An 18,169-nucleotide genomic window follows, 5' to 3' on the forward strand; every position below is an offset into this window, starting at 1 on the left:
AATTTAAATATCAATAAAAATAAATAATGAGACCAGGCACAGTGACTCATGCCTGTAATCCCAATACTTTGGGAGTCCAAGATAGGAGAACTGTTTGACCCCAGGAGTGCCAGGGCAGCCTGGGCAACATGACAAGACCATGTCTCTACTAAAAATAGAAAAAAAATTTACCGAGCATGGTGATGGCACCTGTGGTCCCTCCCAGCTACTCAACAAGCTGAGATGGGAGGATGGCTTGAGCCTGGTGTTGGGGGCCAGAAGTTGCAGTAAGCTGAGATCGCACCACTGCACTCCGGCCTGGATAACACAGTGAGACCCTGTCTCAAAAAATAAAAGCATAAATAAACAATCAGAAAATTCTGAACTATTTGGAAATTAAGGAACATGCATTTTTTCAGTTTATTAAGGTATACTTTTCAAATAAAAATTGCATATATGGTAAACATACAATGTTTTGATACATGTACTCATTTGTGAAATGACCAAAACAAATAAACTAATTAATTTGTCTAGTACTTTTTCCAAGGCCATATACGTTTCTCTCTGTGTGTGTGTATATATACATACATACATACATACATACATATATACATACATATATATTTTTTTTAATTTAATTTTATTTTTTTTGAGATGGAGTCTCGTTCTGTCGCCCGAGCTGGAGTGCAGTGGCCGGATCTCAGCTCACTGCAAGTTCCGCTTCCCGGGTTTATGCCATTCTCCTGCCTCAGCCTCCCAAGTAGCTGGGACTACAGGCACCCACCACCACGCCCAGCTAGTTTTTTGTATTTTTTTTTTAGTAGAGACAGGGTTTCACCATGTTAGCCAGGATGGTCTCGATCTCCTGACCTCATGATCCGCCCGTCTCAGCCTCCCAAAGTGCTGGGATTACAGGCTTGAGCCACCGCGCCCGGCCTCTCTCTGTATATATTTTTTTATCCTTAATGATTTATTGAATTACCTGTAACAACAGCAACAAGAGAGATAATTTTAAAGAAAAACAATTTTATAGGAAACTATTTTGAAATGAGAATCCACTAATGATGGATTGATTCACTGGTCATTCACTCATTAAAAAAATGTAATTGAGCATGGCCAGAACTGAGGTTGACTTTGGAGTTATAGGAAACAAAGCAAAACTATTCTTTTGAGTTATATTTTTAGTCATACTCTGAATTCATGATTTGATTAAAAATATTAGAGTTTTACTACACTTCTTTAGAAAATAATTTCACTAACTAAAAATTCATTGCCTATATGTTTTTCAACCTTTACATATGACTTTATCATTTCCTTTACATAAAGAAAAGTAGAAAGCAAAGCACAGAAACAATAAAATTAGAAAACTTACAAGAAACACAAGTAATAACCTAATTTAGCTTCTGGTAGGACCTATCCTGTCTATCTTGTTATAGGCTTTTACAATGTTCTTTACACTAGTCAAAATGTAATTCATGGAGCTAACATTTAAATTGTCCTATAGATCTACAGGTGTTATTGGGAGCTGACTTTCAATAAGACCTTAAAGGAAGTTATGCATGTATGTCTGGAAAATATATATTTAGGTTATATTTTACAAGCACCTCCCTACTCACCAGTAAAACCTGAAGTCTATCCTTTAAAATAAGTTCTGTTAAATTCCATATGTGTAGGATTGATGGTACTGATTTTAACTATAGAATAACATAAATGCTAGTTAGTGTTCCTGAAACAAAATATAATAGGGCTATTTAGTGTAATTTATCTTTAACAGTATGAAACACAATTGCTTGTAGTTATTTTCATCATGTTCATAAACATGCTGATTTCTATAAGTAAAATGTGTATTGAAATAATTTTAATAATATTATTTACCTTTTCAATACATTCTAGCATATGTGCTTAGTCTTATTTAGCTTGATAAATCCCACAAAGTAAATTTAGATGATTTTTAAAATATTTAAAATATTTTATATATTGAGACTTTTAGCACTCAACAAAACACTTTTACACACATTTTTCCAAGTAATGTTCATAACGAGTCTTTGAGGCAGAAAGGGCATCTTCTTCTAAGAGATTAAAAAAACTATGCCTCAGAAAAGTTATGTAAAGTTCATACCCCTAGGAAGTCAAAGACTTGATAATTAAACTGAAATTTTCAGACACTAAATCTTGGAGCAAAATGTAATTCCCAACTATCTGAGGCTTTCACGTGTCTGCATGATCTTTTGAATCCCAAACCACATACCCTAGGGCTTAATGGAATACGGCAGAAATCATCTTTTTACAGTAATTTTGCTGCAAAGATGCTGTCAGGTATCTCCACAGAGTAGAAAAACTGCAGAATATTAGCATAGCCATTAATTATAGCTACTATGCTGAGAGAAAGTGGAGAGAAAGGCATTGAGGTGCTGTTGAATCATGCAAAATTCAGAGCCCAACAGAACTGACTCCAAATTCTGTCCTCACCTCTCGCTGTGCATTGATATCCTGGGAAAGTTAGTCAATCTATCTGAGCCTATTTTTGGTTTTTGTCAAAAACAAGAAGATGATGGCATTCACAATGCAAGATTATTGTAAGAATTCTATTTAAAAGACTTGCATTCAAAAATCAAATGTGAGTCAGACATGTATTACCTTGATTTCAAACTTCCATTTTCACTCATTGGAGAAGTGCTTGGTTTTTTTTGTTTGTTTGTTTGTTTGTTTCTTATATGTATCTGTTTTTTAGAGCAGTCTTCTTTGGGGATTTTCTCTTTTCAAGAGGCCTAATCTGCTGCTCTTTCTTCACCGGGAGTGCAGATGAGAAGCTTTCACTTCCACATCTATTGGCAGAGTGGTATTGGGTATTGGTCCTCCTTGAACTCTGGTTAAGTTGTTTAGTTCTACCTGGACTACAATTTTTGACTTTTTTTTTTTTTTCTTCTCTGTCCGCATTCTGGTAGAGCTCAGCCCACTGGGTCACTCGGCTTCTGCACTTTTTATACTGTTTTGGACCAGGCCCTTCCAGGTCGTTTTCATGCTGGATCAGACACTGTTGTAATTATTATGGACCTACCAATGACTTCAGCTGGGAGAGCCCTATATTCTTTAACCACTTCCTTCTAAGTTCTCTCTCTCTCTCTCGCTCTCTCTCTCGCTCTCTCTCTCTCTCTCTCTCTCTCTCTCTCTCTCTCTCTCTCTCTTTCTTTCAGAGAGAATCTCGCTCTGTCACCAGACTGGAGTACAGTGGAGCGATCTCGGCTCACTGCAACCTCTGCCTCCTGGGTTCAAGCGATTCTCCTGCCTCAGCCTCCCGAGTAGCTGGGACTACAGGTGCCCGCCTGGATAATTTTTTGTATTTTATTAGAGACGGGATTTCACTATGTTGGCCAGGATGATCCATCTCCTCAACTCATGATTCGCCCGCCTCGGCCTCCCAAAGTGCTGGGATTACAGTCGTGAGTCACCGCGCCAGGCCAACGACTCTCCTGATATGGCTCTTCTGATACACTAACTCACTCTCTCTTGAGATCACTAGAACAATACTCTACTTCTGTCTCTACACTGAGATTATGTGAAGTAATAAGGCTTTATCCAGGACATCTACCCAGTCAGTGCCTTCCATAGCCCTTCCTAGTCTCAGAAACGTGCCATGTGAGATTTTAAGGCAAAGCTGACTGTGAGTCTTTTCCGGAAACCCTGAAAGTGTTCAACACACTACCTAACCCCACAAATCTGTCTGTATATTTCTACCATCTACTCTTAACTTTTGACCTGAGGAGTGGCAAGTCCCATGAGTTTTGTCACTCTATTTCTTGATCCCTTAGGTCTTTTTCCCAGAGGTACTGTGAGGCAGAAACATCCTTTACATCATATTTTGTAGCTCTCTTATTTTATGGTATAAACATTGATCTTTTCTTCCTGTTCTAGTTCTTGATGTTTAAAATCGAAATTTGAGGAATTCCAAGAAATTTCTATTTTTGAAATTTCAAATCTATTATTTTACTAAGGTAAAAAATCATATATGAAAATCAAAACTGAAGAAAACCATTTTTTCTAAATATTTCTTCTTTTATTTCCCAGTGGGAAGAAGCCTCAGTCTAATAGGCTTATCTCAACAGCAAGTGGTACTAAAATGGATGAAAACAAATATCCTAAATGGAAAATAATTTAGATGCTCTTTAAAAATCCTCTCCTACTATACCTTCAAAACACACAGCATCTGGCATATTATAGAGGCTTAATAAGTTTAAATTAAAAGTATTATTAGCTATAATTATGAGATGACTTAGTTTAGATATAATAGTTTATATTGTGCTCACAAAAATTGTCATTGTCATATTTGTTAAGAGTACAGATGTTATTCCTCTGATAAAACCGAGTTAATTTTTAATGTTTCCTTTGATCAGAACTGTGGACATATAATCCATATTGGATTAACATTCATATGTATTAGGCAGCAGAAAAATAATTACCTTCATTCTGCAACGGGAACAACATAGGAGCAAATGCTGACCCTTGGACTTAATAAGGGTTCATTCTGGGCCTAAGGACAGAAAAATTTAGATATATCAAGCAACTAATTTTGTGCATAAACAGTTACCTTTATTTTTAAGGTCATTTTAGAAGCAATTTAACAAACTACCATGTCTTATTGTTTCAGAGGTGCTAGAATATTTCAAAAGGGGCTAAACCAGTTTTGTAAATTTTTCCCTCAATCTTTCATGTATATGTGAGATGATTTAGTTTAGATATGATTATGTATAATATATCACATAACATCGTATATATTATAACATTATATAATACATAAGATAAAAATACAATATCTGACATATAAAATAAAGCATATATTATATATAGTGTATTATAGCATATATTATATATAAGGTATTATATAATATATGGCAAAATATATGCTATGCCATATATTATATATAAAGTACTATATAATATATGGCATATATAATACAATGTATATATAATTCATACATAATATAATGTGTATAATGTGTATCATATAATATATAATATGTGATATAATTATAATATATGATTATTATAAATATATAATATATATCATATATACTATATGTCATATATTATAATTAAATATAATATAATATGTATCAAAATGATTGAGGGAAAATTTAATCTCAACCTTAAGTAGACTGTTAAAATTGTATTAATGAATTCATTAATATTTTGAAATGGGTTTTCACAATTCTTTACTATTGGTACTTGACCACATACCTAACTAGTATGATGCATTCTATAATGTCTGCTTTATGTTTTCTCTAATACTTTTCTGAAATTTCAAGTAGACATTTCCATAAGTAGAATATTATATGTAATTAGGTATTTTCTTCTGTGAATTCTTCATTCTCTGAAATCTTATGTGACTATTTATCACCAGGAACTGATCTAGAAAAGTAGCTAAAATAATTTTCTTTGTCTAAAATGACAACCTAGTGGTGGCCAATAAACTTTTTTAAGAAACCACTAGAACAGAAGATAAATACAATAATAGAGCCATGTGCATGGCACAACAGGAATGCAGGAAATGGGGGATAGGTTTCTAAAGAAGATTATATGAAGGAGATTTTTTAAAATAAAATCATCCTTATTGGAGTAAATTCCATACAGTTAAATTCATCAGTTCTAACCAGACAAGTTTGTGATGTTGGGCAAATACATACAGTCATGTAAGCAGTACCAAAATCATGATGCAGATTATTTATATTACCCCAAAAACTTCCTCATGACTCTTTGCAGTCAGTCCCTTCCCATCAGTCTTGGACAACAATGATCTCCTTATCACAACAATTTTGCCCTTTCTAGAATCTCATATAAATGGAAGTATATAGCATGCTATATTTTGGGATTGGCTTCTTTTACTTAGCATAACGCTTTTGAAATGTATCTGTGTTGTTACAACATATATTTAATTTAGTTCCTTTTGTCCTATAGATACATAGGACATTCCTATGTTGGATAAGTTTATCCTTTCAAAGGCTGATGGACATTTGGGTTATTCTTAATTTGAAGCTATTATCAATAAAGCTGTCATCATTTATTTCTTCTTTCACTATCTATAAGTTAAACGATAATATCTCCTTGAGTAGCTAATCACTGGATAAACTCTTACAAAAACTTATTAAGTTGAGAACGTAAGTTAGAAAACTCCTAAATATTTATATATGTATAAAAATTTTTAGTTATAAATACTGAAATATTAAAATGTGTCTGGGGATGTCAGTTTAGGTACATATAATGACAAGAATCAATCCAAAGTTAACTATTTTATTCCTAAGTGATGTGAATTGGTATTTTTTTCATATAACACTTTTCTATATTTTTGTAATAATATATGAACTTGATGCATAAACATAAAAAAGCACTAGGGAGTATTTAAAATTAGAATTAGTGGCCTCATATTAATTACACTGCACTCAAAATTCTAGTTTTTATTTAAAGTCCAATCACACAACAGTATTCAGTAAAATACCTTTTGTCAAGTAAATTTTGGAATACATTAAATACCTTTTCAATTTGGGGGGATTTACAATGTAAATAAGCATATACTAAATATTCTGCAAACTTCTATAAGGCTTAAAAGCAGCATTCTCAGATTTACTACTAAATTGATCCCTCTTCCAATTACATAATTGGCAAATAATGTTTTATATTGTAGGATACATGTATTGGTCATGTACATAAAACAGTAGAGATGGCTCTTGTGCTTATTATTGGAGGACATGAAAACTGCCTGAAGAATGAGCTTGAAAAATGAAACAATAGTAATACCATTTACTACCATAATAATAAATTTCTCTTAAGAATTTAGCATCCAGTTTGTCAGTTATTTCTTAACATTTACCAACAGAAAAAGGTCCATTTCAATGATATTTATTTTATTTTTAACTTCTGTGATGTAATATTAAACTCTCTTGGGTTTGAAATATTTTCAGCAACATAATATGACATATGTGTTCCCAAACTTCAACAGAAAAAGAAAATATAAATAGATTAATCTGGACTTTATAGTTTACATCTCCACACCCATTCCTTCAAAGCAATTAGTGTATAGAAATTAAGTTCCAATAGACTAATAAAGAAAATTTAAGTTTGAAACTTAATAAGAAGACAAAGTATATCTATAATGTGTTGTTTACCTTCTAATCAATTCTAATTTCCCTCAGAATTTATTAGATAGAATTAAGCACTTCCCATAATTATTTTGATATAAACTCCATCAATCTGTTAAACGATTCCTTCAGAGAGAGAAAGATTTACTTTGGTTTATCAAAACTCTCAAAATGTTGCTCATTGATCCAATTAGTTATTTATGCCTCAATTTTTAAGATGGATTTCACCATACTTTAGGAGTGCTATGTTCAATGAATAAAATGCTCTTATTGCACTCTGTGGTTTCACTGAAAGTCATCCTTTAAATTGTAAGTGCTGTTTCAGCAAGTTAGTGTTTACTCTGTAGCTTTTACAGACTGAATATAAAATTTTCAAATTGTCATTGGTACCATTATGTATCACTTACAAAGGTAACTTACCTATTGATTTACAATCTGAGCAGAGATGTGAAGAATCAACTGTCCCTTGAAGCAAATGATTGTCACTTGGTTCAAAGATTGAAAAAACAGAATCTATTCATGAAGATCTCATAGATACATGTATCACAACTGTATTCTTTCTGCTATCCTAATTATTAGTGCAGTTCATTAATCAAGAGCAGATAGTTTAAATCTATACAAGCATATATGTGAGACAATAAAATGGTTTTGTTAATATTAGGAATAATAAACATATGAGAACATACCATAGTGCTGCCTTTTTAATGAGTGTGAGGAAGAGGGATGGGGAAAAGTCAGCTACATATTTCATACATTTTAGATTCAACTCATAGAAAATAGCCTTTTTCAAGATCTTGAGATTCATGACCAGTGTCAGCCATCTACTTACTGAATTTCCTTTTGCCCTGGATGGAAGTGTGAGGGGAGAGTAGGACCAGGGCCTGACTTGCCACCCACAGCAGACATTCATGTGATGTTGCCCATGCCTTTATTGCACTCAATTAGTGAAGATTTGAAATATGATCACTAGGAAAACATCAGCAATTGCTTCTTCTGCAAATATGTGCATATTCTATATTTGACCTATAAAAAGAACCATAGAAAAGGACATCAATACAAATTTCAGTGATGGCTATGAATAGATAACTGACTTGGGTGAAAAATGATTTAGTCCAGAATATTGGCAATGATAAATAATTAGTCTAATGCATGAATTCATTTAACTTTGCCTCAGGGCTAGCCTAAATCTGTTACTCAAAATCATAGTGTATAAACTAAGGGTTGAATTGTGTTTCTCTTATAAAAAGCCCTTAATATAACATAGAGAAAGAGGGGCTTATGCTTAACAGGAGGGAATCTGTATCTCTCCCAGTATGAGTGTTTTATTTGTATCTCTATTTCACTCAGAATCGGCTATACTGGGTACACTGTCTGATTCCTTTCTTAGCAATCTCGTTTAGCTCAAGCTATTTCCTTTTTTTTTCTGCTGACTCAGACCAACAGAAATTTTTGAAGTCTGTACTGCCATTTTGTAAACAGATTCTGAAGAACTCTAGTTCTGCATTCACATGGCTCAACAGCTAATCAAACTTACTTCTCAGACCTACGGTTTCCACATTCTTTCCCTACACACCTCCTACATTGTGTTCCCTGACTTATATTTGTATCCTCTCTCTGAGGAGAACCTACCATATCTGGGCTATTTCCTTCAAAGCCTGATACGGTGTCTCTAAGCTGGAGTTCCAGTAATGCATCACTATACTTTGTTAAAAGCCTCCTTGATGCCACTGTTTATTAAACTAAAGAAATATATGCTAAGGATCTGTGTACCAGACCCTATGCTAGGATCTGTGTGCCAGATCCGATATGCTAAGAAATATATGCTAAGGATTTGCTTATATATAGCATACATGTAAGGAATATATGCTATGGATCTGTGTGCCAGGTCCTATGTTAGGTGATAGAAATGGCATTGCCCTAATAATCAGCTGCAATATAGTTGAAAGATAGAATGTCAAATAATATTATCTATGGTAAAATATTGATAAATTGTGATATAAAATAAAAAAATAAGGAAATTATTAAATCAATTTGAAGAAGGAAAAGACAATTTCACATATGAAAGATAATTTAGGGAGAATACAATTTCAGGAAAGTGGCATAAGAATGAGATCAAAAAGAAAGTTGGGCTGCAAAAAGTTCTTCTGCCCACCTCTACTCTTCTTTCTGAAATGTTTCCGTTATTTGAGTTCTTTTACTCCACTGTCTTCTGAATCTCATCAAATGGCATATTTCTATGTTTCATATCCTAAGACCATAAAATACCACCACAATTATTAAGCTTTGGATTAGTGACCAGTGCAAACAGTCTCATGAAAAGCTGGCTTAGCATTTCTCATGAGGTTGTAGTCAAGATGTCAGCCAGGACTGCAGAATCATCTGAAAGCTAGGTTTTGGATGAAGGACCCACTTACAAATTTATTCACAAGGCTGTTTACAGGAAGCTTCAGTTAGTTCCTTACCACATGGCTTTCTTTATTGGATCACTTCAAACACAGCAGCTGGCTACCCCTGTATTAGTAGAGAAAGAGAATGAGATGGAGGGGAGACAGACAGAGATGGGGCATGAGGAACGAGGAGAAGAAAGGGTGGTGAAGAGAAGGAAATACTATTAATCCTTTTCAAGTTTTTAAAATTCATTCTGTATCAATTTGGATATTCTATATTTTGCTGAAAATTATCCATGTTATTCAGGTTTGCAAATTAATTTCCATTTAATATAATAATCTGTTTATAATCTTTCAGTATTTTCATATCTGTTTCTTTGTTTCCTTTCATAATCCTAATCCTATATCTGTTACTTTATCCCTTGATTCTGGATAGGTACTCTAAGGAAAGTGTACACTATGAGTCAAAGAACCAGATCTTAGATATGTTTATTCTACTGTTTGTATACATTCTATTATTATTCATTCGATTTCATTAATTTATTTTTATTTATTTTTATGTTTACATTTCTTGTTTTAGTCTGTGATTTTTCTCCCTAAACTTATTTTCATGAATAGCCTTTCATCCAATATGTTAAAAATGTATCTCTTTTCCTTAAAAATAAAGGCATTTAAAACTGCAGCTTTTTAAGATTTTTTATTATAAATTTTAATATTAAAATAATATAAACTATTATGTTTTAACATAATTTTTTCTTTTTCTATATATTTTATATTACAATTCATAATTTTTTGTATGATAAAATGTTATCAAAGATTATATTCTTAATTTCTAAATAATTAAAAGTTTTATCCTCTCATATTTTTTGTTGTATAGTTAAAATACATATAAACAATTATTGAATTGTTTCTTAATCAAGTGGTTCGACAGTTTTTGCTTTGTCATCTATTGGCTGACAGTAAGCTTGTTTTTGTTCTTTGTTTTTCCCGCAAACTTCTCTGTAACTCATTTCTTTAGGAAACATTACAAATTTAATTATTTCTTTAGTTTAGGAAAATGTTCCTTAATTGTGTTTTTAGTTAATTCTTTCACATTGTTGTTTTCCACCATTTTTTAATCTGTAAGACTTATTTTTCACCCCAGCCCTCTTGAAATTCTATTTCAATTCTCTTACAATTATCGTATGGTTGTCATTAATGTAAGTTCAGATTGGTCTCTGCTGTATGAAAGTCGCTTGAATAAAATGGAAATATATTGCTCTGTCCCATAATAGAAGACCAAAAGTAAGATAGGTCTGTTTAGATATGGTGGTTCTGAGGTTTTCGGGGACTTAGGTCATTTTCTACCATGCTAATACTAACTATACTAACTTCCATCCTCATTGGTCAGGGTGTCTTCTGAGGCTCTGGTCATCACATCTCACTTTCAGAAATTATTCTTTATAACCATTCTTCTTACATTTCGTTGGTCAAGTTTGAGTTGCATGGCCACATCTAATGGCAAAAAGACTAGGATAAAGTCTTTAAACTGAATATTTGATAACTCTAAAATAAAGGAGGTTTCTATTACTGAGTTGAAAGATAATATTGGATAGTAAATAGCAACCAGCACCTTGTGCCAAACTCTATTATTGTATTTATTTCTTTTTAATTGCTTTGAAATATGAGTTACATTTGATGTTCTAGGTGCTTAAAAATCACGCATTGAGTGTAATCATCTCCTTCAATTAATACTGTTTTTTTTTAAGTGAGTTTACATTTCATTGGAAGACAATCTTCTAATCTTCTTGTGCTGCTCTTGGACCTTTGTAGATGCCTAATCATATTTTTTCCCCTTAACTATTGTCTCCTCTAGTCTTTAGCAACATTTTCTAAGTACTTTACCTATTTTTTCCTGACCACTTACATATGTTATTTTTCTTTGTGGTTTGTGCAGTTAGTTGCTCTGGTACCTAAAGATGCAAATAATTTGAACTACAGTGATCTTTCCAACAATGGTTTAATTCTTAAATGAATAGTTAATCTTCACTTAAGCCTTTAGATATCAGGAGGAAACTTCTTTTTCTTCAGGTCCCATTCCTCAATGGCAGGGCATCTGTTTTGCTTCTCAGCTCCTTGTGAATGAAAAAGACCAAATTCACCTAGAAGGGAGAGTATCTCTCTTCTCCAGTGAAGTCCAGGGGCTGCTAAGCCAAGCTCATTCCAGATGTCCTGCATTCAGATATTCATCATCATTTTTTTTTTTTTTTCCTAATTCACAGGTTCTCACATAATCGGGATGAGAAGAACCCACAGAAATTCTTATGATCAGAACTTCTGTAAGCCAATGACTACATTTTCACACTGCAAGACTAAATTGCCTGAGAGAACTAGCAGCTGCTTTCCTTAGGAAAAGAATATAATTGAAGTTGGGAGTAGAGTCAAATCAGGAGACATTCTAACAGCCACCTTTCAAGATTTTCAAATATAATTTCAAGCTATTTAATATATTTAATTATCAGGTTTCTTTCTTCAATTGTATCTTAAATGGAAGTTTATATTGAAGCCAAAATTCTTAACTAAAGGAGCAAGACCTGAAACCCAAGCCACTACTGTGCCCTTTGTACCCACCCCTTGATTCCACTATGGTTTCTACTATCTTCAACCCTACCTATACAGGGAATATTGTTTTAAAAACAGTGATCTGTTGGCATACATTTTAAAAGATTCAGAACTCCTATTTAAAGTAAATATTGGAATCCAGCAGATACTTCTGCCTATTTCTATGCAGAGATGCAATGTCATCTATTCCGGAATCAGGTTTGTATGTGTGTGTGTGTGTGTGTGTGTGTGTGTGTGTGTGTTTAACAAAAGAGAGAAAAAATCCTTTTTTAAAATGATGTCAAGGAACATTTCTCTTTAGTGGAATGGACAGAAAGTACTCATTGGATACTCCACTTCCTAATACTGTTAATTAGTCTTGCTGAGCTATCACTCATGTTGAAAATAATTCATAAATTTATACAAAACTATTTTAATCTTCACCAAGGTAAAACTATTGACGAGCTGACAAAATATTAAACAACCAATCCAAATTCAGATTTTAAGATAATGGTTAATAATGGTTATTAATGGTTTTTTTTGTCTTCACTATTTCCAAAACTCTGGTTGTAAGAAAAAATAATTTGTTTATAATTATGGCCTATTTAGCAATCTTTGGAGACAGATGCCTGATAAGATATTCCATCTAATAATGTATTATCTTGGTGAAAATGGGCACATGCATACATTTTCTGGGGCTCAGTTTCTTGATCTGTAAAGAATCACCATAAATATTCACAGGATTTTACATTAATTCAGTGAATTAATTCATATACAAAACTCAGATGCTCATTTTTTAGTATTAATTTTGAGATGGCTCATATATTACAGATTTTATAAAGCTAACTCAAAGAACTTTGAGTTGGAATAGAGAACAAATGCCTATCAATATCCATACCTATATACATACCCAGGTAGATTAAATATTTTCTTTGAAAATTTGCACCGTGTCTGAGCCTCCTCAGGGTCCTCACTCCTCCCCAAGTCCTTATTGCCTAGAATTCATTAGACTAAGTGTATCCATCTACAACTGAGTCTCCCCAAGTCTAACACACACTGTGTAGGTCACTCTTTCCCAAGCTTCAGTCTCTGCCAGCTGAAGTTCACACTACCAATAGCCTAGTCAATACACTTTTTCTATTCTACTACTGCCAAACACTTTCATAATTCATTAAAATAACTACTGCTTAAAATCGTAAATAACCGTTAGAAGCAAAAAGAACAAGAAATTAAACTAATAATAAACTAATGAAAATATTTAAAATGTATTTCAAGCCTAGAGAACCATTTCACTACTTCTATTCAGCTGTTTTCAGTGGATTTTCAAGCTTTTAAAGCCTGACATTTGGAGTATATGAGAAACTTGAAGAAAAATGGTACAGTAAATTTTAGATTTGACACAAATGTTGTAGTAGCATTAGAAAACATCTCTGGAATAAGAAACACATGAAAACAAGATAGCTCTGCTTTTAAACTGGCTGGCTTTGATTTAGTGTTACATTACTACCTGTTTTATGAGTTCTGTAATATAAGCCTATTTGGTTCATAATGAATAAATGATGAATAATTCATAACATGTAAAAATTAACCAGAGAAGTCTGATTTTAGAGATCTTGTTATCAAAAAGAGACAAAGCCACCATATAGATCATGAGGTACATTCTTAAAATACCAGAATTTTTTGTTAATATTAGTCTAAAAAACATTATATTCTGTAAGCTCAAAATCAACCTATTTAAATAAATAGAACCTCTTTCAATAAACCTCCTTAGATTAGTTATTTTACCTAAATAAGTATTGTACATTACAAACATGTGTAGATTTATGCACAAAATGTGATATAATCATGGACAGGCAAGCACTGTTGCTCTGCTTCTTTTTCCATCTAATTTTAAATCACACTGAATAATAAATCAGTTGAACTGATGACTTGTATAAAATACTGAGTTATTTGGAGAAATAACACTATTTATTATAAATTCTGTAACTTTGGAATGTGCAATTGTGATTTGTAGCTATTTCTGAGCCTGCTGTAATAGTATTCTAATTCCCCAAATCTGAAAGATAGAGAAAAACACCTACCTCAAGGCTTACCTAAATAGAATATCCTTACTAACATTACATTTGCACAAGAAATCTAACTGGACATATGAAAGCCTGGCATGTTTGTGTCTGTTTTCTCTCTCTCTCTTTGTTTTTTTTTTTTGTTTGTTTGTTTGTTTTTGTTGTTGTTGTTGTTGTTGTTTACACTGTTTTAATCTAACTTCAGTTGAAAGTGACTTTTAAAAACCCAGGTCTACTAATTTTGGTAGGAAACAGGCTGAATTAGTGTAATGATTTTTAGTAATGGGATGTGTCCCTGTATTGTCATGTATGTTGATCTCTCAGGTTAGTAGGTGTTATAAATAGAATTTAATGACTGTGTCAATCCTCTATCTATCCTGGGTGAGAAAAAATGGAAGAGGGAATGGTGAAGAGGAAATGTCTAAACAGACCCTGAGCCTGACAAGAGGCATGGCAGGTGGTGGACCTGGAAAGAGATAAGAAGACCGAGCAAACTGTCCAAAAATATAACTTAGGTGACTTGGTTCTGTCAATGCAAATTTTGTATGGACTGTCTCCTGTGTCTTGTTCTTTGCCTAATAATTCTTTCCTCACTTTCTTCTCCTGAATTTTTGAATCAAAATTGTTCTTGTTTTTTTCCTAAATAATATTTTAAAAGATGAAAATCCAGTACATTACAAATAAATATAGGAGGCATTACTCATCTCACAGATTTAGATGTGCAATAAGTATTGTATTACTTAATTGTGTTTAAGTAACTCATATCCAACTGAGAGACCTCATTATGCTGGAAAGACAGCCAAATCAAACTCAGGCATTATTAGAGCCTATGTGAACTGTAGGGAATTGCAGAGATCTAGCTTGCGTCTCTACTTGGAAAATGGAGGAAGGGTCTTTAATGTCTGATCCAGCATAGTCACTGGGAGTCTTCTTGTCTAAGACTCCCACTCTCTGGTTCTACGACTACTGTAGGCTTCTCACATCACCAGCGAAGAGCATAAATTATTGCCAAGAATGGAACTCTGATGCTTGAAGTCTAGACTGCCTCCTGCTACAATTCACTCAAACCCTCTAAGGTCTACTTTTCCCAGTCACTCCTAGGGCACTGTCCGTCAGCACTCAGAAATCTGAGACTACAGTCATTTATGTAATTTACATTTGGGGAGATAGATCTCCTTTTTCACTGTTGTGCCCTGATATAGTTTGGTTCTGTGTCCTCGCCCAAATCTCATATTCAATTGTAATCCTGAGTCTTGGTGGTGGGGCCTGGTGGGAGGTGATTGGATCATGGAGGCAGTTTCTAATGGCTTAGCACCATCCTCCTAGTGCTGTCTTGTGATAGAGTTCTCATGAGATCTGGTTGTTGGAAAGTGTGTGGCACCTCAAACCTTCGCTCTCTCTTCCTTCTGCTCCCTCCACGTGAAGATGTGCTTGCTTCCCCTTCACCTTCTGCCATGGTTGTAAGTTTCCTGTAGCCTACCAGCACCAGAAGCCTGTACAGCCCACATAATCATGCACAAATTAAAACTATTTTCTTTATAAATTACCCAGTCTGAGGTATGCCTTTATAGCAGTGTAATAATGGACTAATACATGCCTTTAAATGGCAAAGCCAGGTGCTGTCATTATTTTAACAATCACGACTATTAGTTGCCAAACAATGAATGATCAGAGACTCCACTGACTGCAATAAGTACACAGGGTCATTAGTGATCCAACTTGCTGATAAACCCTCAAACATTCAGTGAAAATCATATCTATTTATACTAAGTAATATAGCCTCAAACTCAGCACAAATTTTAAGGTTAATCATTGGCCTACTACCACACTTTAATTAAATGTCTTATAATTAGGGCCATCACTCCAGCATAATTAAGTCATTTATTTCCCTCATACTATCCTATACATTATATTCACTAATCCAAGGATAAAATATGACATACATCCTTTCCATTAAGGACCCTGGAACCTGCTTTGACAATTTTAGATCACACAAATGCCATTTAATGCAATAAAATGGTTTCTTGCCCTTCAGTAACTTTTCTCTCTGTAGGTTAACATTCATGTTTAGCATATCAAAAAAGCATCTAGATTCTGATGACTTTAAGCAGTCTTATATAGTGATTTTGCTTTCAGTCAAACATAGACTAGGCCACTAACCTAATGTTGACTTTGCTTTTTATTTGTGTGTGTGTGTGTGTGTGTGTGTGTGTGTGTGTGTTTTAATTATCCACAAGCAGTTATGAGGCAGCCTTACTTTGAATACCAAAAGCTCTGTTAACAACTGACAAAAGGAGGTACCCCACTGAGAAAAATTGCTGAGGTCAAAACTGATTCTCATTATTTTCTGAGTTCATTAAATGCCATATTGAAAATTAGGAAAGTCATATTAAAGATTTTAATTTTACTGTTTATTTGTAGTGTTAATATAAAATAAAATGAAGACCAGGCCTGAGAATCCCTAGAGCAGATGAAACCACTTAGGTTATGTAAAGGAAACAGGTGTTTTCTTGTAAATGCCTCAGATGATCATAAACAAAACTTAACTTGCCTTCTAAAAGTGGTATAAGATGATCACTTTTAACCAATCCTTTGCCCCCTGAAAACCCTATTGTAATAACAATCATCATAAAGGTTAAAAAAACTTCTGCATTTTTACTTTCTAAGTAGTTTGTAAAGCCATGTCTCTTAACCACTTTTGGTTTGAGACCTCTAGGTACACAAACTGTTCTTTCCTGTGCAAGATAAACTTTCCGTTAAAAAAAAAAAAAAAAAAAAGGCAAATAAAATTATTCACATTTACTGAATATAAAGTAATTTTTTTTTTCTTGCATGGACTGTCACTCTGATGCCTAGACTTGAGGGCAGTGGTGTGATCATAACTCACTGCAGCCTCCAACTTCTGGAGTCAAGGTATCCTCCCACCTCAGTCTTTTTAGTAGCTGGGATTATAGGTGAGTGCCACTGGGCGTGGCTAACATAAAGTTTTGGAATATATGTACATTGCTAAATGGCAAAATGAAGCTAATTAAGATAAGTATTACTGCACATAGTTGTCGTTTTTGTGATAGCATTTAAAATCTTGTCAGCATATTTTCAAGAATGCAATATATTGTTATTAATGATCATTCACCATGTAGCGCTTTAACATTTTAAAATTTGATCTGTTTTATTTTTGACAGTAGTTAATAATTATAACAGCCTTAGTGAAAAATGAGGTCTTAATATTATAAAAGAATTCTTAAAGTCTTAAAATGGACTAGATAAAGTAAGTGGACAAATAGGTTCCATAGATCTAATTTCAGAACATCATTTATTTTAACTATACTAAATGAAGTAGATGAGCTGTCATCATCCTTTAAAAGAAGTCCATTCAGCTAAACTTTAATAAACATATTGCATTGAAGAAAAGACAAGATGATTTCTGTAAAACAAACCAGATCTATTAAACTGTTAAGCCATTAAAGTTGTTTGAGAAGAAAAGGAGGGGCACGCCCAAGATGGCCAAATAGGAACAGCTCCAGCCTTCAGCTCCCAGCGTGAGCGACACAGAAGACGGGTGATTTCTGCATTTTCAACTGAGGTACTGGGTTCATCTCACTGGGGTGTGTCAGACGGTCAGTGCTGGTCCACGGGTGCAGCCTGACCAGCAAGAGCTGAAGCAGGGCGAGGCACTGCCTCACCTGGGAAGTGCAAAGGGGAAGGGAAATACTTTTCCTAGCAAAAGGAAATTGAGACACACAACACCTGGAAAATCAGGTAACTCCCACCTTAATACTGCGCTTTACCAAGGGTCTTAGCAAAAGGCACACCAGGAGATTATATCCCACACCAGGCTGGGAGGGTCCCGTGCCCATGGAGCCCATAGTCTGCGATCTAACTGCAAGGCAGCAGGGAGGCTGGGGGAGGGGCGCCCGCCATTGCTGAGGCTTAAGTAGGTAAACAAAGCCGCTGGGAAGCTCGAACTGGGTGGAGCCCAAAGCAGCTCAAGGAGGCCTGCCTGTCTCTGTAGACTCCACCTCTGGGGACA

Source organism: Rhinopithecus roxellana, chromosome 9 (genome assembly GCF_007565055.1).
Source record: "Rhinopithecus roxellana isolate Shanxi Qingling chromosome 9, ASM756505v1, whole genome shotgun sequence".
NCBI classification, from domain to species: Eukaryota; Metazoa; Chordata; class Mammalia; order Primates; family Cercopithecidae; genus Rhinopithecus; species Rhinopithecus roxellana.